This window comes from Balearica regulorum, chromosome 6, assembly GCF_011004875.1.
Source record: "Balearica regulorum gibbericeps isolate bBalReg1 chromosome 6, bBalReg1.pri, whole genome shotgun sequence".
Lineage (NCBI taxonomy): Eukaryota > Metazoa > Chordata > Aves > Gruiformes > Gruidae > Balearica > Balearica regulorum.
Window position 1 is genome coordinate 42668375 of NC_046189.1, and position 12674 is coordinate 42681048.

Consider the following 12674-nt stretch of genomic DNA (forward strand, 5'->3'; position numbering starts at 1 on the left):
CCAGTGCTGACCCCCCGGGGACCCCCGTGCCCCTGGGCTCTGCTCCACTCCACTCCCCCCGGGCGGCAGCCCCCCAGTTCACCTCCAAACACAGGGGGGGTTGGGCAACGCATGAAACTGCAGAGCTGGAGAAAAGGCACCTTCGGGACACCCTTGGGACACCCCTCGGGTACCTCCTGGGTTGCGCTCGGTGACCCCGCTCATTAGCCCTCCGGGTTCAGCACCCAGCCCCCTGCTTGCTGTGGCCAGGGTGGTGGCACGGGCTTGGGGCAGGTTCAGGAGCCCCGGGTTCGTTAGGAGGCCACCTCACCTTCAGCCTTAGTGGAGACAAGCCCTTGGCTGAGTTCCTGGCAGCTCTGTGAAAGTCACTTTCTTCCCTCAACAAACACTTCCAACCCAACGTCCCCTACCCCGCTTCCCTCCCCGGCCCAGGGCTTTCCTCCTGCACGAGGACTTTACAAAACCGGGTGTGACCCCATCGTAGAAGGTCACCAAGTTTGTCAGGCACGATTTGCCTCTAGTGAAGCCGTGTTGGCTGTCACCAATCGCCTCCTTATTTTGCATGTGCCTGAGCATAGTCTCCAGGAGGATCTGCTCCATGATCTTGCCAGGCACGGAGGTGAGACTGACCGGCCTGTAGCTCCCTGGGTCTTCCTTGATTCCCTTCTTAAAAATGGGGGTTATGTTCCCCCTCTTCCAGTCGGTGGGAACTTCACCAGACTGCTACAACTTCTCAAATATGATGGAGAGTGGCCTGGCCACTTCATCTGCCAGTTCCCTCGAGACCCGCGGATGCATCTCATCAGGCCCCTTGGACTTGTGCACCTTCAGGCTCCTTAGATAGTCGCAAACCTGGTTCTTCATTCTCCCAGTCCCTGCCTTTGCCTTCTGCCACTTGGGCAGTGTGGCTAGAGCACTTGCTGGTGAAGACTGAGGCAAAAAAGTCGTTGAGTACCTCAGCCTTCTCCATATCCTGGGTAACTATCTCTCCTGTAGCATTCCAAAGGGGGCCCACATTTTCCCTCATCTTTTTATCACTGATGTACCTATAGAAGCTTTTCTTGTTGCCCTTGACATCCATGGCCAGATTTAATTCTATCAGGGCTTTAGCTTTCCTAACCAGATCCCTGGCTGCTCAATTCCTCCCGGGCTACCTGCCCTTGCTTCCAGCCTCTGTAGGCTTCCTTTTTGTGTTTGAGTTTGCCCAGGAGCTCCTTGTTCATCCATGCGGGCCTCCTGGTGTTTTTGCCTGACTTCCTCCTTGTTGGGATGCATCGCTCCTGAGCTTGGAGGAGGTGACCCTTGAATACTAACCATCTGTCTTGGGCCCCTCCTCCCTCCAGGACTTTGTCCCATGGTACTCTACCAAGAAGATCCCTGTAGAGGCCAAAATCTGCTCTCCTGAAGTCTAGGGTAGTGAGCTTGCTGTGCACCCTCCTCGCTGTCCTGAGGATCTTGAACTCCACCATTTTGTGGTCACTGCAGCCAAGGCTGCCCTTGAGCTTCACATTCCCCATCAGCCCCTGCTTGTTGGTGAGAACAAGGTCCAGCACGGCACCTCTCCTCGTTGGCTCTGATTAAATTAAGCATGGACAAATGCACCAGGGAAAACGTCACCGTGAGGTAGCCGAGTGCTAGTGTGTGGCATCCATGTAGGACTCGCACCTCCCAGTGCGGATTCCCAGGTCAGATGGATGCAAACATCCACTGGGAATGGAAAAATAAAACACTGGGGGAAACACGGCTCACAGCTGAGCACATTGGATATGTTTTGCAGCAGTTTTAATAAGACTCTGGGTGCTTGGTAGAGAAAACAGCCATCCGGAGGAAACGCATTTCACGCAGCTTTTTTTTCCTTTCCGAGAATCCCACCAAACTACCCGTTAGGGCCCCGCTTTGCCCGTCCCGTGTCCCACCCGCCTTTCAGCATCTCCTGGATCATTGTCTCCCGAAATGCGGACGTACGGCCAGCTCTGCGCCCCACACAATGCTGAAATGGCGCTGCTCTTTGTGCGACATCCAGTTTGTCTGGCATCTGACATTAGCATTGCTAAGCACCGAAGTGCCGAGGGCTTACCGGTTTCGAGAGCGTACCACCGCATCAGTCATCCCGACCCGCAGCCAAAAAATCTCACAGGGAAAGCCAAGAGGGGAGAAAGACTTCATGGCCAATGGGAGGCTGCCCGAGGAAATAGAATATGCTAATTTAAAGGCTTCAGAAACTGGAATGCTAAGAAAAAAAATATTCTGTAGAGGATAAGATGTAAAGTAGAAGATTTCAGCCTTATCCCAGCCTGACTCCAAAATACCAGAGCGTCAGCAGTGCGGACTTTGCGCTGGGTACAATAAAAAAGTTGTAATTCATGGCGGAATAAAGCGTAGCATCTATTCTGTGCAACTGTAATGCTTACATATAATCACTCCAACACATATTTTAAAGTACATTATGCAATACATAAAAAATAATGATTTTGAGACAAATTAAGCCGTAACAGCCTCAAATCAGTTTGCCTGCACAGTTAATATGTTGATTAATGTCCTGTTAGGACCGAGACACTCATTTTTATCTCATTATTCAACTCAGTGTTTTCCCATAGCTATTGAATAAAAATGTAATTATTGCTCTAAATTATCTTATTATTAACTTTCACATGGTGTTTCTCGATAAACAGCAGCACAAACAGAGGGCTGCCGGTGGTGAGGAGACAGGAATAAAAAATACTTAAATAAACAGAACTGTTTATTAGCACGACTTTTCACGTTAGTGTCACAAAAACAGTCGGCTATGCAAACAAAAAGTGAGCTGTGTTTTGCACAGTACACCGACGGCGCGCTTGGGCGGGACGGGACTGCACGGGACGGGTGTTCCAGCAAGGCGCCGTTGATGCGAGGAGGGCGGCGCGGCTCTGGGGCCAAACGCCGAAGGCTCGGGCCAGCGAGGCTGTCTGCGGAGGCACGGGATGGGTGGCTGGATTTGTGCCGCTCCCGTCCCTCGGTCCAGGCTCACCGAGCAATTCGTTACCTGCTCCGCGCCCCGGTTCTTCTTCTGGAAGCGCAGGTCGAACACACCCATCCCTGCCTTATCTTCTTTATTCGCTGAAATTCTAATTGGGCTCTAAAATATAGAATTGTTATTCAGAAGCAATAGCTATCGATATTAAAACCAACACGATTGTCTGTTTCAAGATTCATTATCTTCTTAGAGTTGCCAGAGTGCAATTTAATTGATAAGTTGAGAGGTAGAAACGCTTGAAAACAAAATGAAAGAAAATCTTTTTAAGCATTTAAATTTTGTATGGAAGGAAAGCTAAGGTGTTTTCAGTTTTTTTATTGAATCTAAAATATTTTTTCAGGGTTTTTTTGTTTAATCAAACAAAGTAGAATGAAAAAAAAAACAGCGCTGGTTGTTTTTGATGTCTCACTCCAGACACATTTTTTTAATAATGAATTGTGTGAAGAGCGCAGATTCAAACCCACCTGCAAGAGCATCTTTGTCTGGATGCTCATTTGAAGGACTGTAAAAAAGGGAAAAAAAAAAATATTCCCGAAGAGAAGTATATCCACTGGGGGACCTAAACTTTTCGAGAACTTCCCAGGTGTCCCGACCATTCCCAGCATTTTCCAGCCTGGCCTCTCCGCCAGAGGCTTTCTGGGGCACAGGGCATCTCCAGCACCCCATGCAGCGGCGGGGAGAGCGGGGGGTACCTGGCACTCGGGGCTGAACCCCTGGGCAGGGACCTGCCGGCTGCCCGGCCGCGCTCCCGCCCAGGCGCTGGGCTGGGACCGGTGCTCCCCAGCCTGGCACCGGCACCGGCACTGGCATCGACACCGGCATCGGCACTGGCACCGGCACTGGCACCGGCACCGGCACTGCCATTGGCACCGGCACTGGCACTGGCACCAGCACCGGCCCCAGCCCAGCTGCGTGGCAGGGAAGCAGCAGCCCTGCACGTTGACGCCTGCCTCTCATCCCCGTGAAGGAAGAGACGTGGGTGCACAGCCGTTGTGGAGGAGGTATAAGGGATGCTTAGCTTGATTGAGAAAGGTTAATTACATGTGAAATGAGACTGGGATTCAGACTATGTTTGCTCTAGATTTTGTGTAATGTTATATCAACATTGGGATTCTCTGTTATTCTATTAACAAAATAAACTCATTTTGTTTGGTTTCATTTTACTGTTGTTTTAATCCCACTGAACATTTATACTGTTATTTAATTTTACTAAACATGTGTGGATAGTAAAATACCTACAGAATTAAACTACCCAAGGATATTAAAGTGATCCAGTTCTCATAGAGATTTGATCTGCTAATTAGCCACACCAATTTTATGGATCATTGCAGCGCACTTAAAATGTATTGTTATATGTTCATAATCTTTTCTTAATGAGCTTTTATTGAGAGCACAGGCCAGCCTCGGTGCAATGTTCAACAGAGGGGTTTTTTCAAAGCCTGTGTGCCTGTGCCTGGTTAATCACAGCACAGTGCTGCAAGAGAAACCACCGGCAAAGAGTTATTAAAACGCAGCCTTGCATGAGGCACCCCGGGTGACTGGGGTCAGCAGAGCGGGGATGGGGGTCCCCCGGCCCTGGGGGCGAAGGGGGCTGCTCAGCCAGGGCAGAGGGGCAGCATCCCCCGAGCTGCACGGGTCCCAGTGCCGCCCCGCTCCGTGCTGCGCTTATGGCAGACGGAAAACACGTTAAAACCTGGCAAAACAGGAGCACGCAGGAAGCACCAGAACTCGGGTCCCCTCTCACCAGCCCAGCCCAGCGCCGGAGCACAGCCCTGGGTCGGCTCGCAGCAGCCGCAGGGCATGGCCCCGTCTGGGCTCCCAGCGTCCCTCCCGGATCTGCCCCGGGCACCCCCGACGGAGGGCGATGCTTTCACCCATGGGTGGGTGTGCTCTGGGACCCCGGAGCCGCACACCGGGGTCCGGGCCCCTCTTGGTGTTCGGATCCCTCAGCCTGCAGCAGTGGAGCAGAGATCAGCACCAGCCCCTCAGCAGGAAGAACTGGGACCAGACTCTAACTTTGTTACCATCAAGTGTTATCTTTGGCCTAAATTTAGGAGGATGCTGAAGGTTTGCTTTCCCTCGCTAAGGAGGGAGTTGAGCACATGGGGTTTCCCAGCACCGGCAGGTTAATTTTGGCCAAACCCAGAGCCATTGCAGGCGGGTGCAGCTTGCAGCTCCCCTGTCCTGGAGCCAGCCGAGTGGTGGCCATGGGGTGTCCAACCCCACTTTGGGCACCCGACCCCTTCATGCAGCCCCAGGCGGCAGCGGGGTCCCCTCTCTGGCTGGCACATCGCCCGAAGCGTGGTGTCAGCTCCCATCATCTCCAGCCCGGCGTGGCCATGGCTAATCCCTCCTGCCTACATGTGGGGTCACGGGAATCGGAGACGATTTCCTAAAACCCAGAGGTAATTGGGTCACCTTTTGACACATGGGGTTCTGAGCAAATGTAGGGATCCCTGAGAAAGCTGAGGAGAGCATCCCCAGTCCAACGAACGGTGGATGTGTCCTGTGAACACACTCCCCACAGGTTTGCCTGGTTTGGGTGGTCTCCAGCCTTCCAGCGCAGGGACCGGGGGGGGGGAGCGGTGCCCTGGCAGGAGATGCGGTGACACACACCAGTCCCAGGTCCACGGTGATGCCCAGGGCTTAGTTTTGCACCGGGGTGGACACGGCTCCAACACGGCCACCCCAGGGATGGGACATCGGGGCGAGCACAACCCACAGCGGCTCCTGGGGGTCCCGGCCGTCCCACCCCTGCCCCAGCCCCGGGGGCTTCTGCAGTCCTCGTCCCCCCTTGCCATTGAGGGGTTGCCACTTAATTAATTAGAGACGAAAGAATTGAGAGCCGAGGAGTGAATCGTAGATCATGGAGTGTGCTGTTCGGCGCTGGCACGGGCTCATTTAACAATTCAAGGGTCACTACCTGCAAAAGTGAGGACACAGCTTACAAGCGCGCGGATCCAGCCAGTTACAATGTGCGCATCGGGATAATGAACTTAAAACAATCGTAATTAGCAGGCCGAGACAAAGGATTAAAATTAAAAATGAATGGTGCGGTGTGTGCAGCTTGCTTGTAAAACAGCACTAAGCCAACTTAATCCATTTTAATTCAGCACGGGACGCGCGGCGCGAGCGCGGCGGCGCGGGGTCGGGTTCAGCGGCTGGGGAGGCGCGATACATCCGCCTGCCGCGGTCCTTCCCGGCGATAACGCCCGGCACCTCCCCGGGGACGGCGCCCGCCGCTGGGCTCCCCGGGGAGCGGGTGTCAGCCGTGTCCATCAGATGCCGGGGGGAGCGGGGGAGCGGGGCTCCCTGCTATTGTGCCACAGTTGTCATTGACTGATCAGGCCTTTTAAGCGCGCTTTCAGAGTCAATGAAACCACCTGAATAGATGAAAGGCAGACAGCTCCTGACAAACAAGGGGCTGCGGAATATTCATTGTGCATCTGCGAGGGAAAGATTAATGTATTAGAAATTAAAATGGGCCCAGGACGTATGATCTTGCTCTAACACTTGGCCAGACCTGTGTCACCCACCGCGAGCGCCTGAAGTCGGCAGACAATCCTGCCAAGGTAGTGGGGAATCATTAAGCATCCGGCTATTGTGCACAGTGAATAATAAAACTTTCCCCCTATTCTTTGCCCAGAGCTGACAATGAATAATTCTGGAGCTATTTGCAATGTTAACAGCACCTATCTTGCCCATCCATTCCTTTACGATAAGGATGGAAATATGCATTTCAACAGTCTGCACAGATAGTGATTCACAGGCGCTTCAAAGGACACCTGCCACTCAAGTGAAGGGCTGTCAGTCTCCCACTGCTGACGCTGCCAGGAAAATGGCGAAAAAGATTATCTGCACTTTATTTCTTTTTTCCTCCGATTATAACACTGTTACATTTGCCATCAACTGACAAGTGATTTACACTCGCAAGTGTAATGTGTTTAAGCTAGAAAAAGCTATTCTCTTAGGCAGCCCTTATTCTTTCAAGGTTTACAACTGTATCAAATATACTATCGCAAATGTGATCTCGACCATACAGAATGCCATTATGGGAGATATTAGAAGCGTTTAATCTGTTTGCTAACATAAAGGTGACATTGATAAAGCCCTATCTTTGACGTCAGGACCCAGCCAGCTCAGCCTATTTTTAAAAACCAGCAGGCCAGCTGCAGTTCTTTGGGGTGTGCCTGGAGGGTCTCCAAACTCCACCAAACCAGGCACTGGGAACGCATGCCGCTCGCTGGGAGTCTCTTTTGATGGAAGAGGGGTGAGTGTGGAGCGTGCCGCCACGGGCTCCTGCAGGCACGCAGGCGGAAGGGTGTTCGTTAGCCCTGAGTGCCCCTGTTAAACTGGAAGGTGTGTCCTGGCACAGCGATCTCAGGGCAAGGCTGTAAGCCCCTCGGGTGGGCGAGCTCCCAGCGGCGGGCACTTCTCCTGGACAAACATCCAGACACCAGACGGACCAAGGTTCCCCTGGGAGTGAGGTGCCCCATGGCTCTGCCATGTGAGCAGAGGTGTTGGAGTCGTCCCTGTGTCCCACTTGCGCCCCTGGGCAGTGGGCGACCCTTTGGACCCTTGCGCATGGCCAAAAGCAGAGGCAGACGGTGCCCGAGTCCTGCTCCCACACCCCGGGCCTGCCCGTGAGGGCGACGCATCGGCAACGGGCAGAGCTGCAGAGGTGTGCGCTCAGCTGCGGGATCTCCGGCACCACCGTTCCCGCAGGACCCGGCCTCACCCCATGACCCATTTATCCGAAAAGCAGCCGGAGGGATCGGCCCTGACACCCAGCACAGCCGCTCCCCGCAGCCATAGCTGCCCGGCCAGCCGGCGGCAGAAAGGGAGAGCAAGGGGTGAAAGAGTTCGGGAAGCTTTGGGACCCCCCGAGGGCTTCAGCCCAACCTGGGCAGCCACCACGTCGTGCAGCTGAGCCAGCTCTCGGCGCTGTGGGTCACTGAGGCGAGCGGGGCCGCGGCACTCAGCGGCAAGCCATATGTGGGACGAGGTTTCGCTCGGCAGCGACGCCACGCGTGGTGCTGCTCCCTTCGGCACCCTCCCTCTGCGCCTCACCGAGCAGCCCCGCGCCACTGCGGTCCCGGCTCCTTCCCGGCAGCCTCCGCACCCAGGGCCACGGCAGGGTGGCAAAGCCAACCCCGGGCACCCCAAGGAGGATGTGGGATGGCCACGGGGTTGCTGCCCAGCCACGTGCTCTCAGGGAGGCTAAACGCAGTTAAATACCACCCTCACAGAGGGTGCGTCTGTGGAACAGTTCAAGCCCCCCAAATGCACACATATGCACACACATATTTATATATTTATAAAATAATCTGTTTTTTATCAAGCACTGGCAGCCAGCCAGTTGGTATGTTGCCCCTGGCCGCAGCCCGGGCAGCCTGAGGGCAGCTCTCCTGGGCAGAGCCTGCACGGGATCCCTCCACCTCGGAGACACGCGGCTCCCCGGGCAGCCCCGGGCCCTTCCGGCAGGTCAGCAGCTGCTCTTGCTCCACTCTGGGTTCTCCCAAGGGAAAAACAAACAAGCAAAAAACCCCACCACTCTGTTCACATTTATGTTAAATATTTTCCAGATTATTTTCTTCAAATTCTTCCTCCACAATCTTCCTATTGTGGCGTTTAAGTGGACTCCCCAAGCAGCGAGGCTCCGCTTTATGAATGTTCACTTTCTTTCGGCACCAGCCGGCAGAAATACCGGGGAGTGACTCAGAGCTGCTGCGGCTGCGCTCAAGTTCTTTCCATTGCAGAAATAATTTTAGTTCAAGAGGAACAAACGCCAATGTGTTGTGCACCCTGTCCGGCATGATTCCCCACTGCACCCGCGGTGACCGGCCATGCCGAGCCCTGGACGAGGGCTTGGGGACAGGCAGCGCCTGGCCACAAACCCCCCCCAACCTGGCCTGGTCCGTGTGCTCGCAGCAGGTCCGTGTCGGCAGAGGCAGGACGGGCGGGAGCCCTGGCATGCACCCAGAGGCTCCCCTGGTGCTGGCACCAAGGCATCACCAGAGCGGCACCGAGCACCATGGCCTGGGCAGGGTCCTGGGTCCCACTACTACCACCCGGACGTATTGGTGAAACTCAGTTGGACCCACCAGCTGACCTCGTCTGCTTGGATAATGAAACATGGATTAATTAACAATCTATCTCATCCCAGCAAATGGGACAATTTGGAAACAGGCTCCTGCAGGACCCCCGCAGCTTGCAAGAGCTGAAGTGCAAGGCATTTGACACTGTCCTGCACAACATCCTCGTCTCTAAATTGGAGAGACATGGATTCAATGGATGGACCAGGCGGTGGATAAGGAATTGGCTGGATGGTTGCACTCAAAGAGCGACCACTGGTCAAAGGCTCAATGTCCAAATGGAGAACAGTGATGAGCACCGTTCCTCAGCGGTCGGTACTGGGACCGACACTGTTTAACATCTTTGTCGGTGACATGGACAGCGGGATCGAGTGCACCCTCAGCAAGTTTGTTGATGACACCAAGCTGTGTGGTATGGTCGACACGCTGGAGGGAAGGGATGCCATCCAGAGGGACCTGGACAGGTTGGAGAGGTGGGCCCGTGCGAACCTCATGAAGTTCAACGAGGCCAAGTGCAAGGTCCTGCACATGGGTCAGGCAATCCCAGGCGCAACTATAGGCTGGGTCAAGAATGGATGGAGAGCAGCCCTGAGGAGATGGACTTGAGGGTGTTGGTTGGTGAGAAGCTCAACATGAGCTGACAATGTGCGCTTGCAGCCCAGAAAGCCAACCGTGTCCTGGGCTGCACCCAAAACAGCATGACCAGCAGGTCGAGGGAGGGGATCCTGCCCCTCTACTCTGCTCTGGTGAGACCCCCCTGCAGTGCTGCGTCCAGCTCTGGGGGCCCCAGGACAAGAAGGACATAGAGCTGTTGGAGAGAGTCCAGAGGAGGCCATGAAGATGATCTGAGGGCTGGAGCACCTCTGCTATGGAGACAGGCTGAGAGAGTTGGGGTTGTTCAGCCTGGAGAAGAGAAGGCTCCGGGGAGACCTTAGAGCCCCTTCCAGTCCCTGAAGAGGCTCCAGGAAAGCTGGAGAGGGACTGGTGACAAGGGCAGGGAGTGACAGGCCAAAGGGAATGGTCTGAAGCTGCAGGAGGGGAGATGGAGATGGGATGGGAGGCAGAAATCCTTCCCTGTGAGGGTGCTGAGGCCCTGGCACAGGTTGCCCAGAGAAGCTGTGGCTGCCCCTGGCTCCCTGGCAGTGTTCAAGGCCAGGTTGGATGGGGCTTTGGGCAACCTGGGCTAGTGGAGGGTGTTCCTGCCCGCGGCAGGGGTGGGAGTGGGTGGGCTGGGAGGTCCCTGCCCACCCAAACCAGGCTGGAGTTCTATGACTCTAAGTTGCACGAGCCGTGCCGGTGTCCCTGGGAGCCCTGCCAGGGCTGCTGCAGGCAGGGCAGGGGCTGGGGTTGCTGTGGGGCCACCCAGCACGTCCCCGCAGATGGCTCCTCTCTGCAAGAGGCACCATCCTTGTGCAAGACCCAGATGACTCCTGTGCTGGACAAAGCCTGTATTTTCTGCCTCGCTCTGCAGCACGGCACTGCTGATGATGCCAACGCTGGAAACACTGACTCACGGCGTTTAATTCTCAGGCAACGTTCATGCCTCGCCACCCCCGCCGAGCGCCTGTGCCCCCCACCAGCAGCCCCTGGGCACAGCGCCGCAGCCCCCCGTCTTCGCCAAGCGCACCCCAGCCGTGGCCGCAGCCCCAGGTGACATCCTGCCTTTCTCCCACTGTTCCATACACAGATTTTCCAAGTTTCTCAGTGTCAAATCCAACCCTCCCCATCATTAATGCAGGGCTGCTGCCTGCCCTCTGCCACCTTGCATCTGCAATTAAGTCCGTTCTCCATTTTGCCATAAAAACTGGAAAACTTCTTATTTTGTAGAGCCAGCTGAAGCAGAGAGAAGATCCAATTTAGCCACTAGTGACTCCCTTGTGAATGTACGGCCACTTCTTGGGTTACACACTAAACTTTTAAAGTCAAACGAGAGGAGGGGAAATACTCTGAAACGAAGAAGAAACATGCTCTTTGCAAACAGGCAACAGCAAACCCCTCGCTGCAGTCAGCAGGTCACTTGCTGGCTGATGACAAGGCAAAAATGCAAGTGCCAGCAACGATAGCATGGGTGGCAGCGGCACGGGCAGCTAAACGAAAGGGGTTTCTCCTGCTGGCTGTGGGTACCCGGTGACGGGGCTCCGAGTCCCAGCTGGGATTTACACCCTGCACACGATTTCCATCCCATGCCCAGCCATGGGCAGGGCAGAGTTGCCTCGGAGCAGAACAAAGATGCTTTTAAAATGCCATTGCTCAGGGGAAAAACGCCAACGTGGGGGGAGAGCGAGTGGGAGAGGATCTCCTGAGCTGGAGGACGCAGCGAGATAGGGCGGAAATCTCTCCTGGGAGAAAAATGTTAACACTAACCTGACTCCCTTCCCTCCCGCACCTCGGTTTTAGGATGCGCTGGGAACATACTTGCTATTAAACGGTCTCATGCAGTTTGCAGCGGGCTGTTCTTTTTGCCGATGGTAGTTATTTCTAATGTAGCCAAGAGGACCAGAGAAGAACTATTCACAGTGTCTCTACACGTTTCTAAGTGCGCAGCTCAACCCTCAAACTTGCAATCTATCTGCAAGCAACAACTGAACCCAGAGCACACTTGTGCGTGCTGCAGGGATGCAGGATCAGGGTCGTGCTGGCAGGGATGGTAAAAGACATCTTAGTGTTTCATATCTATTCTCCCTCAGTGACTCCCATATAAAATTTGCTCAGAGTAAAAGTCAGAGCCAAAGTTTTACAACTACAAATGCTGCAAACTTGACCTCATACCTGAAGAATCATGTGGCGGACCTTCTGCTTTGTACAATGCCAGCAGTAAAGATTTGAGAATCAGGACTGGGCAATTTCATTGCTAATTCATGAGAGGCAAGGAAATGCAATTTACTCTCCTCCATCACAGCCAGATTTTGCCTTTGCAATCGCAGTCCGTGAGGGACGACTCATTTCTCTGCTGAAGTCGGCACAGAGGGAATGTCACAGCAATTTCTGCAGCCCCATGCCAGAGGGACGGTGCAGATTTGGGGTGAGTGGACCCGGCGCAGCTCCAATGCACGTGGCCGGAGATGAGAAGCGTCCTGGGATCCCAAGCAGGATTGGCATGGGGCGCCAGGAATTTCTTCTTCATGGCTCTTTGAATATTCCTCAACTTAGCAGGAAACCGCAGCGCGCTGTGTGTTAGACATCTTGCACTTGTTTCTTGTGCAAGGTTCTAGGTTTTGATTTAGATTTTCAGTTTTCCCCAGAGAAGTTTCTGGAACATTTTCATTTTTGTCAGCACTAAAGCTGAACACAGAGAGCAGTGTACGACCCAGGGCCTCAGGACGACTGAGGACATTGTTCTGAATGTCCCACAACTGCTCTTCATGGGGTCCTCTGGGAAATCCGTGTCTAACGCGTGAGTTTTCCCAGTACCAGGTCACGCTCCTGCTCTGCAGGGAGAAATATTTCTACTTACTGGTGTGAGTGACCAGGAGTTATGAAAATACTTTGTGTTTTTGTTTTTGTTTTCACATTTGATGGAAGTCCTGGCAGAAGGCGCAGCATTGCCTGGCTACGTCCCAGCACAC